The sequence below is a fragment of the Plectropomus leopardus genome, chromosome 21 (assembly GCF_026936395.1).
Source record: "Plectropomus leopardus strain MGB_pleo_1.0 chromosome 21, ASM2693639v1, whole genome shotgun sequence".
Taxonomy (NCBI): Eukaryota; Metazoa; Chordata; class Actinopteri; order Perciformes; family Serranidae; genus Plectropomus; species Plectropomus leopardus.
The window spans coordinates 17,372,103-17,388,029 of record NC_142196.1 but is presented as its reverse complement, the minus strand read 5'-3'; the positions used below and the strand labels follow the sequence as shown (position 1 = coordinate 17,388,029).

At 41.1% G+C, this 15,927-nt stretch overlaps 1 long non-coding RNA gene across 1 annotated transcript in view; it reads left to right on the top strand.

Moving 5' to 3' along the window:
- The window catches only part of LOC148186047 (uncharacterized), a 70,339-nt gene that overhangs the window by 26,949 nt on the left and 27,463 nt on the right, over positions 1-15,927 (top strand). The window contains exon 2 of the long non-coding RNA XR_015775330.1: positions 15,747-15,833. This is a non-coding gene — a long non-coding RNA (uncharacterized LOC148186047). The remainder of the gene's footprint in view (positions 1-15,746; positions 15,834-15,927) is intronic.

Genomic DNA, 15,927 nt, shown 5'->3' with positions numbered 1-15,927 from the left:
ATCCAACACTGCAGTCAGTAACAACAGGTTAGCAACCTCTCATTAGTCGATGAGCCCGGATGCATTTACGAGGTCATTTCTGCAGGACAGGAGGTTATGATGATGAATGGTAGCAAAACTCAGCTTAGACACTCTTTTCCCATGTCGCCGTGTGGTTGCTATGCTGGACGCGAGGGCAATTTAAGCGTCACCATATCCACCAGGGGGGCGCCCTCTTGGGTAAGTGGCTTTGCGACGGAAAGCTGACGCCTGCCACTGCCATCAAGGTTGTTGTCACAGGCAGCTCTTTAAGCACTGTGTCGCCATGTTAAGAGATGAAAGTTGCCGGGAAAGAGTGACGGCGAGGACAAGAATTACAGGGGGATAGGCGCGTGGAAATGAGTTCTGAGAATGTTGCTTACACGAGAACATGCAGGAATATTACCTAATCAGTCAAATCCGCCCAAGCTGACACCTCTTGTGAGACACCCGATGATACCCCACTGAACCCCTGTGCCCCCCACCCGTGGCTGAGCCCTGAGGGTGCCCCCAAGAGAGAGTCTGTGGTTTGGAGGTTCTCCTTGACAGACATTCTCAAAATTACTCAAATGGTTTTGCATACAGTGCAGTATCTATCTACCGGGGGCACTTTACCCTCAATTAAAAGTGTACCGGTGAAGCTGCATATTTTGCATTTCGTAACAATGTGCGTGTTAAACTGAAGGTGATCTTAATAGGATTTTCTGCGGTTGGGAACCAGAGATTAGGAGCTTTATATTGCTGGAGCTGGAGCATTTTGAACATGGGAGTGTTTTAATCTGAACTGGATTAAAAATGCCAGACTGAAAAGTTAAAGGACAAGACATCAAAAAGAAATGCCCATTACCTCTTCGTTTTAAAAGGTGTGAGCTAGCACATTACATGTTAATATCTGCTGGAGCTCAGAGAGAGAGCACAGGATTGGGCAGGTTTTAACTTTCTAACCACAACCAGCATTTAAATAATTTTGTTACCATTTTCTCAGTTGTTGTCGCTCTTACATCATGTATCTGTTCAGGCGAACTTTTTTACGACAAAAATGAATAAACACAAACACACATCCCACGTATTTTTAAAGGCTGCGATCATGCGTCCAATGGTCTAACAGGAGAAAACAAAAGCAGTTCTGAGTTGTCTGAAAAGGAGGCAGGTTGATTAGCCACGAAAATCTGTATTTCTCCCAGTATGTTTGAACTTTGAGTGAACTTTGTGACTTTAACATACGTCTTCACCATGTTTCTTTTCCTAAACCTAACCATAGTAACTTTACTTGCCTAAATTTTACCTAACCCGTAGAATATTATACGAACGGTTCTATGAGGAATAAGTTGATCTTTTATATTAAATAACCTATTAATTTAGTCCATATGCTAATGGAGACACATGTTCAAGACCATGTGAACTTTGAGTGAACTTTGAGTTATTTTAATGTACGTTTCCACCTGTTTCTTTTCATAAACCTTACCCAAGTTTATTTTAATTACGTAAGGATGTAACGTCATTCATTGTACACTAATTCATATATTATCATATGAACTGATCTTATATATTTTATGAAACTTTAAAGTATTTTTTCACCATAATCAATCTTACAAAAAGTTATTTCAGCCCATATGTTAATTCAACGTAACTACAGTCAACACACTCACAAAACACACTCACATACACAACCCATACATACGATTGCAAATTATATGCTAATGACTGACCAGAAAACATAAAAGGGAAGCACAGGGATGTGGTCTACCTACAGCTGTTAAATATATAATCCATCTGTAATCAAATTTGACAGTTAATCAAGTGAGGCATTTGTAATGCAGACATTTGGACAGACATAACTAACTCCATCAGCGTCTGCATAATAAATGTATGATTTTAATGATGTTTCTATTAAGCATCCCCGCTCACTTTACAAATGATTTGAGGTGTCTGCTGTTTATTTGTTTTTCGGGGAGCTATAGGTTGTTGCTAGGAGCAATAATTATGATGGGGGTGTGGTGTGAGGTGGAGGGGGTCAGCAGAGAGGGAGTTTGAAGGGAAAAAAATGTAATTACTTATAGATGGGATGAATTAATTTCTAATGATATTCAGTGGTTTTGCATGACAGCTGCCAAGACCCTTTCAAGACAGGCGGAGAGTAAGGAGTCCTTTTGATGGCAGACAAAGGGGACTATCATTTTCAGAAAGTGGGTTTCACCACGCAAGAGGGGAGAGGGTGCAAGTGACACATCAACAAAACATGGTGGGCTTCCTGTATGGGCTCCTGACATCCACAAAGCCTGGGACATGTGTTCCATCTCTTCAAGCTGAAAGAGCAGAGACCCTGCCTGCAAAGTGGCAATTGTTCCTTCCACGTCTGCATCTGAGTGCGTGCGACTGAATATAAACATGGTCCATGTGTGTGCTTGCATGTGCATGCACATGTGTGTTATATGTAAACATGTGCATGCAATCGTACTCTAGTGTATGAGTAAGTATGTGTACATACTACAGTATGTGGATTAGAATGATTTTCAGGTTATATGTGCATTAACATGTTTTCAAGTGCACACATAAGATAAAAAAAGAAGTAGATACATATCGTAATTACTAAATAACAAAATTTAGAGCTGGGTGATGAAGAATGAATTAAATATTACAATATTTTTTACGAAATACATTGACACTGCTGCAAAAAATATTGTAGGGTTGACTATTGTTGCTTCATAAAACATTTACACAATTAGATTTTTGATAAATAATCATCAGTAATGTGGATATAATAACTTATACAACAGCTAGAACTGTCTGGTATGTCAAGAAAATTACTTCACTTTACTGTAATACACAGCCTTTAAAACCAATACCCTTTTACCAAAAACATTTGCGCATATATGCAGGTTTTTTAAATGCGAGAAAACCCCCCAAAAATAGGCAATACTGCTTTCCCATCGGCGGTAGATAAGAGCCATGCATGAATCTCATGTATGACTGCAAAACAGTTAAGTAAACAGTAGAAAGCAGCATGGAGGCCAGTGAAAATGTTGGAAAAGTTACTTCTATTTTATATCTGTTACTTATTATTCAGTTTCTTTCCCAAACTGCGTGCCAGCTATTTTTGGAATCATGTTTGAGTGTTTCTTGGACAGAGATGGATGGTATTTTGCAGGGGTATGTCATTGTATCATGCTAGCAAAGGGGCTAAAATTAGTCCATCCAGGTATTTTCAATTGTGATTGGAGTTGGATATGTGTGACTATGGCAAAGTCATTTGTCCTGGGAATGAATGCTGATTTTAGTAGCCATTGTAAGATGGTTCTTTGTGCTATTGGAAAGGATATAACACATTTCCATCCATCTTTTCTTGAACTTAAATGATTTTTATTGGACGATTGCAGAAGATATTTCATTAGAACTGATATATAAGGCTTGTTTTCACTTTTGTATTTCTGTGGCCTTTACACACAGACATCTCGTTGTTCTTTTGTTGAGAAGAATTAAGTGGTGAAACATATCTCTACAGAGAACCATTGTTTTAAAAGGTTCGTACGCTGTAAAGCCCTCTGAGGCAAACCATGTTTTGTGATAATGGGCTCTATAAATAAAATCGACTTGACTTGACTTCAGTTACAAACTGTCATTGAAAACCTTAAATGGTTCTTCGTATAACTTCCTGTGGCTGCCGCATAAAACAAAAGTCTGTCTTTTTTTATCAGGAACTTCATCAAATAAAAGCCACATATAATATAACACAAAAGGCACACAATTTCGTCTTTGGTCTCAAATCTCGACCCTTGTGAATCGCTGACAAGCCAATTTGTGGCGTTCTCGAACCGTTAAGTTCCCAGTATCTCTAGAGTTGACATTACATCTTGTTGTGTTTGTTCTGAGGATTAAATCCTCAGCATATCCACACACTCCTTCCAGACATGGATCACACACTATTACGCACTCCTTCTTCCGGATGGATGTCCCTGTATCTGCCTGAATAGGAGGAGTGCCACAAAAGGTTGACCAATTTAATTACATGCACACACAATTGTCCCCTCCTCTCAAGGCCTAACACCTAATCATGATACTGGATGTGCGCCTGCATTTCCACCGTGTCTCCCTTGCTTTCCAGGAGGGTCAGGGGCTTCACCGGTTAGCCACTTTGACGAGGTACCCTATATTGCCTCTTGCCTTGGAGAAAGAACCCTTCGCCTCGTCTCAGTGTCAAACTTTAACCTTTCTCAACTTTAATTACACTAAGTAAGTTTGGAGTGTGCCGCGGTGCTGTCTGGCCGACTCAGCTCCATCCCCGCGCTGATGGGAAGCCTGCATGGGTGCCACGGCCCCCGCTGCCTCTGACACAGTGACACTACACAGCACTGACGCTGATGCTGACGCTTGCTTTGGCCCGCTTCCTTACCAGGCAAACACAGGCACATAAACACACACACACCGCTGAAACTGTATTCAAACATCAGCCTGAGATTTTCTGTGTTTATTCACAGATCAACAAATTCAGTAGATGTGTTTATCCACATCCCAGGATACCACTCAGATATATGAGTGTTCATGTTTATGTGTACATAAATTTATATGTAAGGTTAAACTCTTAGAAAGGTGCCTCTCGACACAAACACCGTTAATAAAGTTATACTTTATCAATCCTGAAACAGATGAAGACAGCATTCCTTCATCATAGCGTAGATGACCTTTTTATACAGAGGATCTGCACTGGTGCCAAAACACCATTTGATATTTTTGTTTGTGTGTGTGTGTGTGTGTGTGTGTGTGTGTGTGTGTGTGTGCAAGAGAGGGGGGGGTGAAGAGAGAAAGAACTTGGGTGTGTTTGCTCATTACTCATTCCTCTGCAGGGGTGAAATGGCTGTTTTTTCCTGTTATGTCATCAAAACTTCCACTAAAGCAGCTTTTCTTGTGGAAGTGTCACTCCACATAAAAAAAGATATTGTGCATTAATTGCATTTATTTTTTTTAATGTTTTTTGTCTTTTCTTGCACAATCAGTGACATGATCTGCATTTGCATGTGAAACTGCTCATTCATCACTAGGCTACTGTTGAAAAACTATTCTAAGCAAGCAATCCATAACCCTATAAAATGACAGAATTGACCTAAAAGTAAGAAACCATATTCAAGCAGCAGTTGTAAAAGAGCAATGTAACACAAAGCAACAGAAGCAAAGTAAAATACGATATCTGAAAATCTGGCATATTCTCCTCACACTTCGCCCTTATTTTTAACACACACGTTGAGTGCTTGACTCAGACGGTTCGATCGATTCACAGGTAGTCGATTGCGCCACTCACATGTGCACCCTTATGATAATAGGCCCCTTTTAGAGTCATCTAAATCTGATGATGAATTGGACTTCCATAGAAAGCCAAAAAGAAGTTACTGTGGTAACCGCATGGCCTGTCAATCACTTGCAATCAGCCTTTTTTCTCTGTTCATTGCTTGATGCGTCAAGATTAGGACCTTCTCTGTGGGGGGCTTCAAAACACTCAGAGAAAATGAAGAACGGTGTGGAAGTTCTGCGGCTGATGTTTGAAAACTTTGCAGAATGTGACCCTTTGGCTTAAGCTGAGAAGACATGAAAACTTGACTTCTGGTGACGTGGATGTACCATACTCCAATTTAAGAAAAGAAAATGTGCAGCTGTGATAAAAAATAAATTCACAAAACTAAAGCTTCATTGTTCTAAACCTCTACAGCGTCTCTTCATCTACGTCAGTTCCAGAGACAGCATGTGTTTCTGACCACAGAGGCTTATAATGAAATGCCCACATTAAGAATGGAAGGCCATTTAAATGCTAATGCTTTCCGTGTATAACTGTTAGGTAAGGATCGGTAATCTACTGTATGCCACGCCTGTATTTACAGATAATGACACAGTCCGTAATGCAAAATATTAGAAGCTGCTTTTAATACAAAAAAAAAAGAAAAATAACAGTTTGTTTTTGTGTTGGATGGATTGCTCAAGCTTTGTTTTCCTGCTTTTCGTGGTCTTCGCGAATAACTGTGGTCTTAAGTGAGCACATGCTCTTTTAATTAGGTTACATTTTACCTTAGCACACTGGCAGCAGTTAAACATTTAGGGGAAGTGCAACTAATTCACTGGGCAGGACTATGAACTGTGGCATTACATCCTGGAAGAAAAGGGGAAAAGCCATATAACAGAGGCACACAGGCTCTAAAGATCTTAATTCCCCATTAGTTCCTTATTCTCTGCGGTGACAAAGACGGGGCCCTTTCAGTCTTGTGTTCCCTTGCATACCAAAGTCATTCAACAGAGGAGACCTTTACCAAGAGCAATGCTCTATTCAAGCCATGTTAATTACAATTTTAAACCATTATTTGTTTCAACACCTGGTTAACCTATTCAGACCTGTTTAAATCCTCTTTATTATCCCAGGTGTGATGGGAAGGCACTAAGGAGTGAAAGGGTCCTGTGTGTACCAGGAACATAATCAAGCCAATACGACATAGTGCTGAATAGCTTTTGGGGGATAAGATCAGATGTTACACACTCCAGTCCTCAAGTAAAATGGTGCTAGGTGGATTAGGTCTGAAAAGAGGATTTTGTCAAGGATGTGTCCTCAACTTTTCTTTTTCGGCAGTAAAGCATCATGAATAGCGCACGGCTTCTTCAGCAGCTGTATTAGGACTAGAAGACTCAATTGCGGGCTTAAAAGCAATTGGCTTTGTTGTGCATTTCTGTGCATATATTTGTGTTGCAGTTAGAGGCTTTGAGACCAAGAGGCCATGCTGCGTCATGAGGATGGATGGTGTCTCTATTAGAGGACTTGGCCATAGAGAGGTCTCATCTTCTAAGCTTCTTTTCTCTCTCCATCTCTCAGCTACTTTGAAGTTGCAGTCAGTAGTTAGACCGCAGTCCTCTGTCCATTATGATGTCATTAACAAGGTTTTACACAGGAACTTGACCCCCATGGAGCTTTTGTTAGCGTGGCCACTCACGGCTTACCTGTCTTAGGTACTTGTTTGAGGATGATCCCATTTCAATAGGAAATATCAACAGTGTGGCATAATAGGACAACATGAAGGAAAATGGGGAAAAACACCTGAAAAAGAGAATATTACACCATCATGAGAGCTTTATTTTCTGACTCCACAATGCCTTTTTCTAATTTCCTGGCCCAGCACCTACATCCACAATGGCTGGAGGCTGTTTGTATACACCTCCCGCTGCGTGGTTCAGATATACTGCAGACTTCAGTATGGTAAAGGATGGCCACACAAAGTTCTGATTAACGAATTAACACCCCCTAATAGCCCTTCACCGTCCTCCTTTAAATGGATTAAGGCTCCTCTCTAACACTTTCTTTTGCACCAAATTTAATTAAGATTTAGATTTGGTTTGAACATGCCAGGACAGATTCGCACTGCATTCGTGATGTACTTCAATTAAGGAGCAAAGCAACTTAAGCTGCTTCACCAATAATTAGACTATCTTCTTTTTTTAAATAGTATCTAATTATGCTTTATCCCTGTGTAATTCGATTTCTTTGCAGGTTACAGCGTAGATACTAGGACCATCTATTTACATTTTAAAGGTCATCTTCTCCAATTTTGGGCTTGTATTGAGCGCCATCCCTTTAAACACATAGCTTTTTATAGCTTTGTACTGCAACCCCGCATTACAGCAATGGCAAATATTCAATTAGACGCCTCTTTAATCCTCCGCCATCCCTGACAACATACTCACAGTTAGCTTCCAATCAACAGCTCCTCAGGAAAATATGTAGATAAATAAAGCTTCATGGTTAGTGTTTACATACATGATGGGTTCCCAAACTGTTTTTTTTTTTTTTTTTCTTTGTTGACATTTGGCCTCCTGAGGCGGTTGCCCCATATATTTGTATAGTGATTTAAAACAACAGAGAATGTCCTGCCCAGTGTTAATTTACTCAGAGCAGCAGGGGTCACCGGCCTGGCCACTGACCATTACACAGTAGGACAGGGGTGTCCAGCTGACTGTCCTTTTAATCAACAACAGCAGGCCTAAGGAATTTAACAGCATGGGATTCACCGTTTTTCCTCCCAAACAAATAACGTTTATGGAAGATTTACGAGTTACCAGAATTGTCTGGGCTTCCCTTCCTTTGAGTTCATTCAATTAGCGGCTGTGAATGTCTTGGTTAAAGGGGGTGACGAGACAATTGAAGGTGTCATCTAATTATTTTAGCCCAGCGCTACGCAAAACCACTCCCGTGCTGGAATCCCCGGCTTTGGCTTTGGCGATATGAAGTAAATGGGTTAAAGCAGCAGGGGTGATGCAATATGTGGCTCTCCTGGAGATGTTCCCCAACCTCTGGCATCTTTAAAGTGAATCAAAGACCTGCAGGACTGCAAATTGATTAGATAGAAAATATAGGACAAATCAAATCACTTACTTTATATGCATGTCTATGAAAAAACTGTATCTTAAGGTCACACACTATACAGAATTCACTCAGCGTGCTCCCACATCCACTGCTTTTGAGTACGCGCCAAAGCACACAGGGCTGCGGTAAAGAAATAAGTGATCCCTGTCTCAACTCCATCAACCCTTATGGAAGTTTCAAACGCTTTACTTTTCCCCGAGCCAGCCAAGGAAAACTCGGATTGAGAAGTCATGTGAGCAGTAGCAGGAGGCCACAAGCTGAAGTCTGTCCTGCAGCCAGGTTTCCCCCTTGTTTGTAAATTAGCTGTGAGTAATGAATTCTGGGAAGCTGCCCTGCTGCAGGGTTGCTCCCTCGCTGCCGGACCCTCCCATGCTCCCCCGTCGTCATTGCCTTCCCAAATCTGTCCTGATGTTCCTAGTCTGTCAGGGGCCGCCCCGGGGGGCAGTGCGATAGCCCGCTCGGCCTGCCCCCTTCCCCTTCTCTGGGCCCAAGCCAGCTGAACCGTGTAAGTCCCTGCCATTGCAAACATGGTGACCCCAAACGGGATTGACAGATCGCAGACCGTGGATGCTAGGCCACCAGTCCAGTGACATCAGTTTCTGCTGGTGGTAAGAAAACGGCTGGCGTGAACTGATCACAGAGAGTGCGTTTACATGCACAAAAGAGTGTGTTTTTACCCTTATTGCGAAAAAGAAATATTCCTACTTAACTGTTCACATGTCTAATGAAAATGAATATCCCATTAATATGCCTGTGCACATGCAGCCAGGCAATGTGCTTTAACCTGTTATTTATCATGTCAAAATATCAAAAAGTAGAAAAGCTGGAGCCACTTGTCATATTGCTTTTTTGTATCAAAATAGGATTTTGTCACAGTTTCCGACTAACGGACTTGCTCGGCTTCCTCGTTCATTCCTTCACCTTCTTGAAAAGGTTGTTGCTGCAATATTTGTACATATCCAAAAACCTGTTCTGTATCTTTCATTAAGTTTAAAAACAGGTGTGTTTCTTCCTCCGACCAGAAATGTGGGATTTTCTTTTACATGCATCTCAGTCTCACAGCTTTGCAAACTTTTGGTGAGTTTGTTAGTGTGCAACGCATCTGTGACAAATCACAGAGGCGACCATAAACAGACAACAGGCTGTATGCTGCAAAGTGCAGTGAAAACCCCAGTTTAGATAAATATTTTGAATTGGCTGTATGCATGCCCAAACAATGCTCCTTAAACACAAATAATAACAGCATCTCCCAAAAATGCTAAATTCAGAAAACGGCCTGATTCAGAATACTGTCATATTCGGAATAAAAACAGGGATACTGGTGTGCATGTGACCGTAGCTATTGACACATTTGGGGTTGACATTCAGCTACAAAACACTAGAAGGACGTAAAGAAAATGGACATGGCTTTACATGTGTGTAAACAACTGTTTAGCTAAAGAAAATGCTTTTAAATCCAGTTTGTGTGAGATTTGCACAAAGAACATGCCGCATTCCCCCTGTTTCCTTACTGCTACACTTATCCCTGTGTCTGTAAAAAGCCTTGGCTATGACTACCACATGGGTCCCCAAGCGCACATTAGAGAGCCTGGGGGGTCCCTAAGTGTCACCCATGAAATCAGGATGTTAGGGTATGAAAAACGGGGGAGGGACCGCTAGTAATTCTCATTATTGTTAAATGTTCATCGTCCCTGGTGTTGACTTTGCCTTAGTCTGGCTCCGCTGCCAAGAAACAACATGACTGCTACACCCGTGGCTTTAAAAGCTACAGATATGGGAGAAATCTTCTTAAGTCGGAGTATGACCCGAAATTAATTACCACAGGATCTGACCATTAGGGGTTGCACATTTTCCTCACAACTGCCATAATTGGCAACAAAAAATCTTGTGAATAATTATATGGTGATAAATGTGAAATTTTCTAACGCTAATTCCAAAGGTCAATAGCAATTTGTCCGCAATTAATGTAAAGGAGGAACTGCAGGGTATCCACATCTTTTACACTGCGGCCCTGCAGAATCCATTCTGCAGCTTTGACTGGCACAGAGAAAAGAACTTCTCAATGGCAGATTTTTGACGTCCATAATAGCTTAATGTCTGCGTTTGACAGAGATATTGGGGGAAGAAGAGTGACTCTTTGCGCATTGGCGTGGCCCAGAGGCTTTTGCTGTCACAGCTGATGACAGTAACTTTCTCCATGCAGATTAAATTGGTGTTTACAGATTTGCCCTGGGTGTACATTTTTCCCCCTGCTGGGCTCCACTGGCTGATGATGAGTCGCAGATGAGACCAACCGTGCTCGACACTGATGCTTATGCTTCCATCACGCAGAGCTTGTAGTGGCTTACCAGGCATCCGGCACTATACTGCCACACATTGCTTTCCACTTTGCCACAGTACAGTATTACCAGCTATTTACATTTGCAGAAAATGTGAGTGCTGCTGCCACTTCTGTCGTGCCGTACTTGCTGCATGCCGGAGCAGCTTGGCGTCGAAAGATGAAATGCTGTTGAGAAAATTAAACATCATCAGTCATGATGTTGATAGTAGACTCCAACCAAAGGTCTCATAGTGTTACAATAGATATCAATGACTTGTAGTGTTGTTGTACTGCTGGAGTTGTTACAGCTGGTCGGTAAGAATGTGCTCAAAGTTTAAAGACACAGTGGGTTGTTTTCACAGATGCTTTTTTTTTTCTTGAGACCCCACTTCAAAAAGAAATGGCTCATCGCAGAGCAAAGTTTGGTTTTATGGATGTGAATCTCTTAAAAAACTGAAAATAGAGATGTACCAATTTATTTTGAAAGTGACTGAGGAAACATTCGTGAGGTCACATGGTCACAAGAGTGTTAAGCTTCAACAGCTGTTGTCCCAATGGTGAAAGGCAAAATATTAAGTACTTTGTTACATGTAATTTGCATTGATTAAACTTTAAGTATACAATTGTGAGGCAGAGTGTGCTGATTGCCTCAAGTGTTGGATACAGAGTAGTTACTCCAGAGGGCACTTTGTTAGTGCAAATTAACTGCACTGAAAAATCAATGAACAGAATAGTTCTGACTAACCTGGCCGGAGCAGCAGAGGTTAACACACTGACATCACTTTCCTTCCTTTCCTTTCCTTGTGCTCCTCTCAGATGCCTTTTGCTATTTGAACCCTTGAGCCCTAAGCATAATGGGAGAAAGGCAATGAGTAACAAATGTTTCACAAATAACTAGATTTAGAACTAGAAAAAAAAAAAAAAGCTAGGGAGATATTTGAAGAGAAAAAAGAAAAAAGCTTGGGAAAAACTTTAATTTAATAATAAATTTAATTTATTTATAATCATTAGAATTACATATTTAAAATTTTGTTACAAAAGTATTATAACTTTTAATGCTCCTTCCAAGTCATTTTTGTATTTTATCTTTTTGTTCCTTTTTTTAAAACTAATTTTCAGTGAGGTTTTTTTTGTACTTTTAACCCATTTCTTGCTAGTTTGGGTCATTTCTTCTTCTGTTGCTTATTGCCTTCTTCCCATGTTTTGTTTTCTCAGGATTCAAAGGGTTAATAAGTTGGCTCTTTTGATGAACATCCATATTTTGTACATATTGGATTGATCCCTTTTTTACTTAAAATAACCAAACAGCACATGGGTGAATACTGTGGTGGTCAGTTTCCAGTAAAGTTATCAAACCAGTCATTTTTCAGATATGACTAACACTTATTAAAACTTTCACTGCTCATCTATCAACACTTTAGTGTCTGAAGATGAATATACAGAGCAGCGTCTATGTGTGTATTCATTTCAGGTTGTAAACAGTAGTCTCTGACACTGGGTTGTTATCGAGTTGTGGCCCCCGGCGTAGGATTGATCCACTTCAGTCCAGCAGCAGGGGGGCGGGGAGCTCTGGAGGGGCTCAGCGGGGCTCCAAATCAATAAGGTTAATAGATGTGGGGGCCACGCAGTCAGAGGTGTGCAGCCTGGCATTTTCGGTGCCAATGAGGAAAATTCCTGATGACGAGGTGTCTCTTTTGGAGGCTGCATTAATGTCAGTCTGATTACCTGGAGCCACGACGTCAGATGCAGTGGGTTAGTGGAGCCTTGTTCGCAGGCCATTAACTGGAATTAGCTTTACAAGGAGACCCTTCAGACTGGAGACTTTAACTTGCCACCTCTTCATCCGCTGTCCATTGAGAACAAATTGCCAACCCCCTCCCTCCTTTCCTCCGCGACTCTATTCTTTCACTCTGATTTCTATAATGCCAACAGTTTCATAATCACTTGATGAGTAATTTCCTCTCATTTGGGATTTGGAGAGAGAGAGAGGTTTCATTTAGATGTTGTTTTTTTTTTTTTTCTCCCGTTCATTTTTACGGCGTTTCCTACATCACATTCACAAGATAAGAGAGTTCGGGGGGGGGGGCAAAAATGATGGCATATACAAATTTAAAAAGAGTAAGGCTTGTTTAACTGACAAAATGGAAATGAAAGCTTTCCATTGTAGGATTTGCTCTTCCACATTTGCTGCAGGACTTTGCCATATTACCATCTCTCCTTCAGGAGCCAAACTGAATTTCCACCCCATTATTTATTCCGGGGACAATAAGCTAACAGTTCACAGTAAGTCTTTTGTAAATTTTCCTCACACAGAAAGTTTGTGCTTAGCTTTCCCACACTGTGATATCCACTAGACTATTAAGATTTCTGAATAGGGCCCTTCAGTTTCTCGCAGACTTACAGCAGAGTTTGAATGGTGAAATGCAAATGAGGCGCTTGCTGATCTATTCTCTCAGTACCTGGCTAATGTCTATACAGAAGCCAAGTGTCTGAGTGTGTGTCTGTCTGCATGTGTGTGTGTGAGTGGATGAGGATACACAGAGAGGTGGAGGCTGGCCAGAGCCACACCTGCAATTAGCCATGCACCTGCATCAGCTGAATTAAAGTGTGTGAGCAGAAGTCATGCTGGCTTCACTCCCCTCAGCCCCCCTAAACAAAACACCGAAGTCATTTGCAATAAAAGAATCAGTTGTCTCCTTTCCCCCCTCTTTCAAAAGGTCCCTTTGCATAGGAAATCAGTTGTCTCTCCCTTCATGGACACCATGCCGTGTGGGCTCCCATGGAAATGAGTTTTGGCATTGTTGTGCCGAGGCACTCCCCCTCTAATAAATTGAGGAGGATTAAGGGAGAAGAATGTAATAAAGGATAGTCATTTCATCATGACAGCCATTTTTAGAGGGGGTTGGGGCAGCCGGAGATTTAAAGGATAATCAGCCCTGGGTTTATTTCCATAACATGCATTACAATCTGCTTCTTTGAACTTTGCTGCCACTTAGGTTACTAGATTTGTAGGAGCAAAAAGAAAAAATGCATTATTATCAAATGTTTAGTGTTTGAGATTTGAGTGACATATTAGAGACATCTGAGTGAGTTATTAAACCGTTGTGGCTCTTGGAGATTATTACGCATTAATCTAAGCACTTTGAAGTGTGTGTGTGCGCGGGTGTGTGTGTTTCTGCAGTTGAATTATGAGCATACATTTTGGCTCGTAAAATAAGGCCGTTGCTGTAAATGATATTTAAGAGACGGCCTTGCATGTTCTCTCACTGCCGACTCTTATCTAGATGCAGCGAAATATCATGTTCAAATGAACATGAACCTCAAGTGGCTGAAACATTTCGTTCTGATCGTGCTGCCAAATTTCTGCACGCATGGTTTTAGTTTTTATTGATCATGAAGTCAGCTTCCACCCTGCCTCTCCTGGCTGTTTGTTTAGTCTCCATACGTGATTGGAAACACTTCAGAAATGGTGACCAGCAGCAGGTGAGGGGTGCCTGCGCTTTGAAGTCTGTGCTCCTTATTGATCCTGTGCATATTCTAAAAATCAAAGGAGGCATCAAAGGCATAGCTAAACTCTTAAAGACTCGGCACGCACCAAAAAAGGGCACCAATGACAGCGTGAACAAGCAAAGCAGGTGGTGGCTGCTGGTCGGAGCAATCACCCCTCCAACCCCCGTCATGCCCCAGACAGACTGCTGAAGGCTTCTATTTTCATGTTGGACAGCAGTATGGCTCCCACTTTGACTGGCACTTGTCTCTCATTAGAGGAAGGAAAAGCAGCTTGGGGAAATCTTCAGTTCAAATTAATTAGTCTGCTAAGCCAATACGCTGTAGACACTTGGCTGCAGAGGATAAATTATTGCAGTATAACATTTGGAGCAATTAGTAGATACAGATTCTTTTGACAAAATGATTTGTGTCACCATATCAGTACTATAAATAGAGGCTGATCTTATTGTGTAACATTTCGGGAGTGTGAAAGACAGTTATTAGAGCCTTGCCAAATGGGCCAACATATAAGCCAATGTCTTATTGCAGATAACTCTGTCTCAGTGCGTGTCGACCGATAAATTACAGGAACAGAATATGAACAAATAATACCTTCAGTATGTTTGTGGTAACTTTTAGGGTGTTTCTATGGGAATGTAACTGATCTCAATAATTTGCTCATAAATATTATTTTGGACAGCTGTGTCTTCACCCTATGAATCCCAGATCAGCATGACTTTTCTTTTCTCTTCTTTGGTTTGCTTTCTTTTAAAAACATGGGGAAAAAGGCAATGAGCAACTTGGCAAGAACTTTTCTGCAAATTGCAATAAATTTATATATTTTGAAATTTATATTTGAAGAGACTAGGGAAAAACATAAAAAAAAATAAAGTTATAAATTAAAAATTATTTCACAGAATTTTTGTTATTTTTAATCACCTTTTTCATGTCATTTTCTGTTTTTGCCCAGCTCTATATTAAAGTAGAATTTACAATTATATTATGCTATTGTCATGTTTCTAGTTGTGAACATGCTCCATGCTCAAATCACACTTGAAAATCTGTAATAAGTTCAAAATAGTGTAACGAAGTATGAACAGCTAGAACAGTCCAAACCATTAATGCAGCCTTTAAAACCAGGGAAAGACAACAAATATTACAATATTCAAAGATAATATCTGGTCTTATTGCTATTATATCAATAAATTGCCCAGCCCTGTATTAAAGTAGAATTTACAGGATATTACTGTGCTTACTCAAATCACAGTTAAAATCTCAATTTAGTTCAAAATTGTGTAACAAAGTGTTAGCCAGACTCAGCTTTATAGTAACCAATCTCTGTGACAGCAGACAGTACACCGAGCCATCACCTCAGCAGTCATTGACTCCACTATTGGCAGAATTGATGACACTGAAGCAGCGAGGTGGAGGCTGCAATTGGAGCATCTCTCTGAAACTCCGGGGAGAAATCCGCACTCCTTCAACCTCCAGCTCCCCCTCTGATATATGCCTGTCCTCTGCTCTCCTTAGGTGCACATGGGAGTTATTTGAGCCTTTCTGGGACCAGCAGGGAAGCAGCGCTGCCACACCGGCTCACTGTTGGATTACCCTCATTGCGTGAGTCTTTGGCCTCTTTCCTCTCGTGACGACACAGGGTCGAGTTCACAAGAGGCTGATTTAACTCATTCACCGCAGTCCACTGCCACTAGCC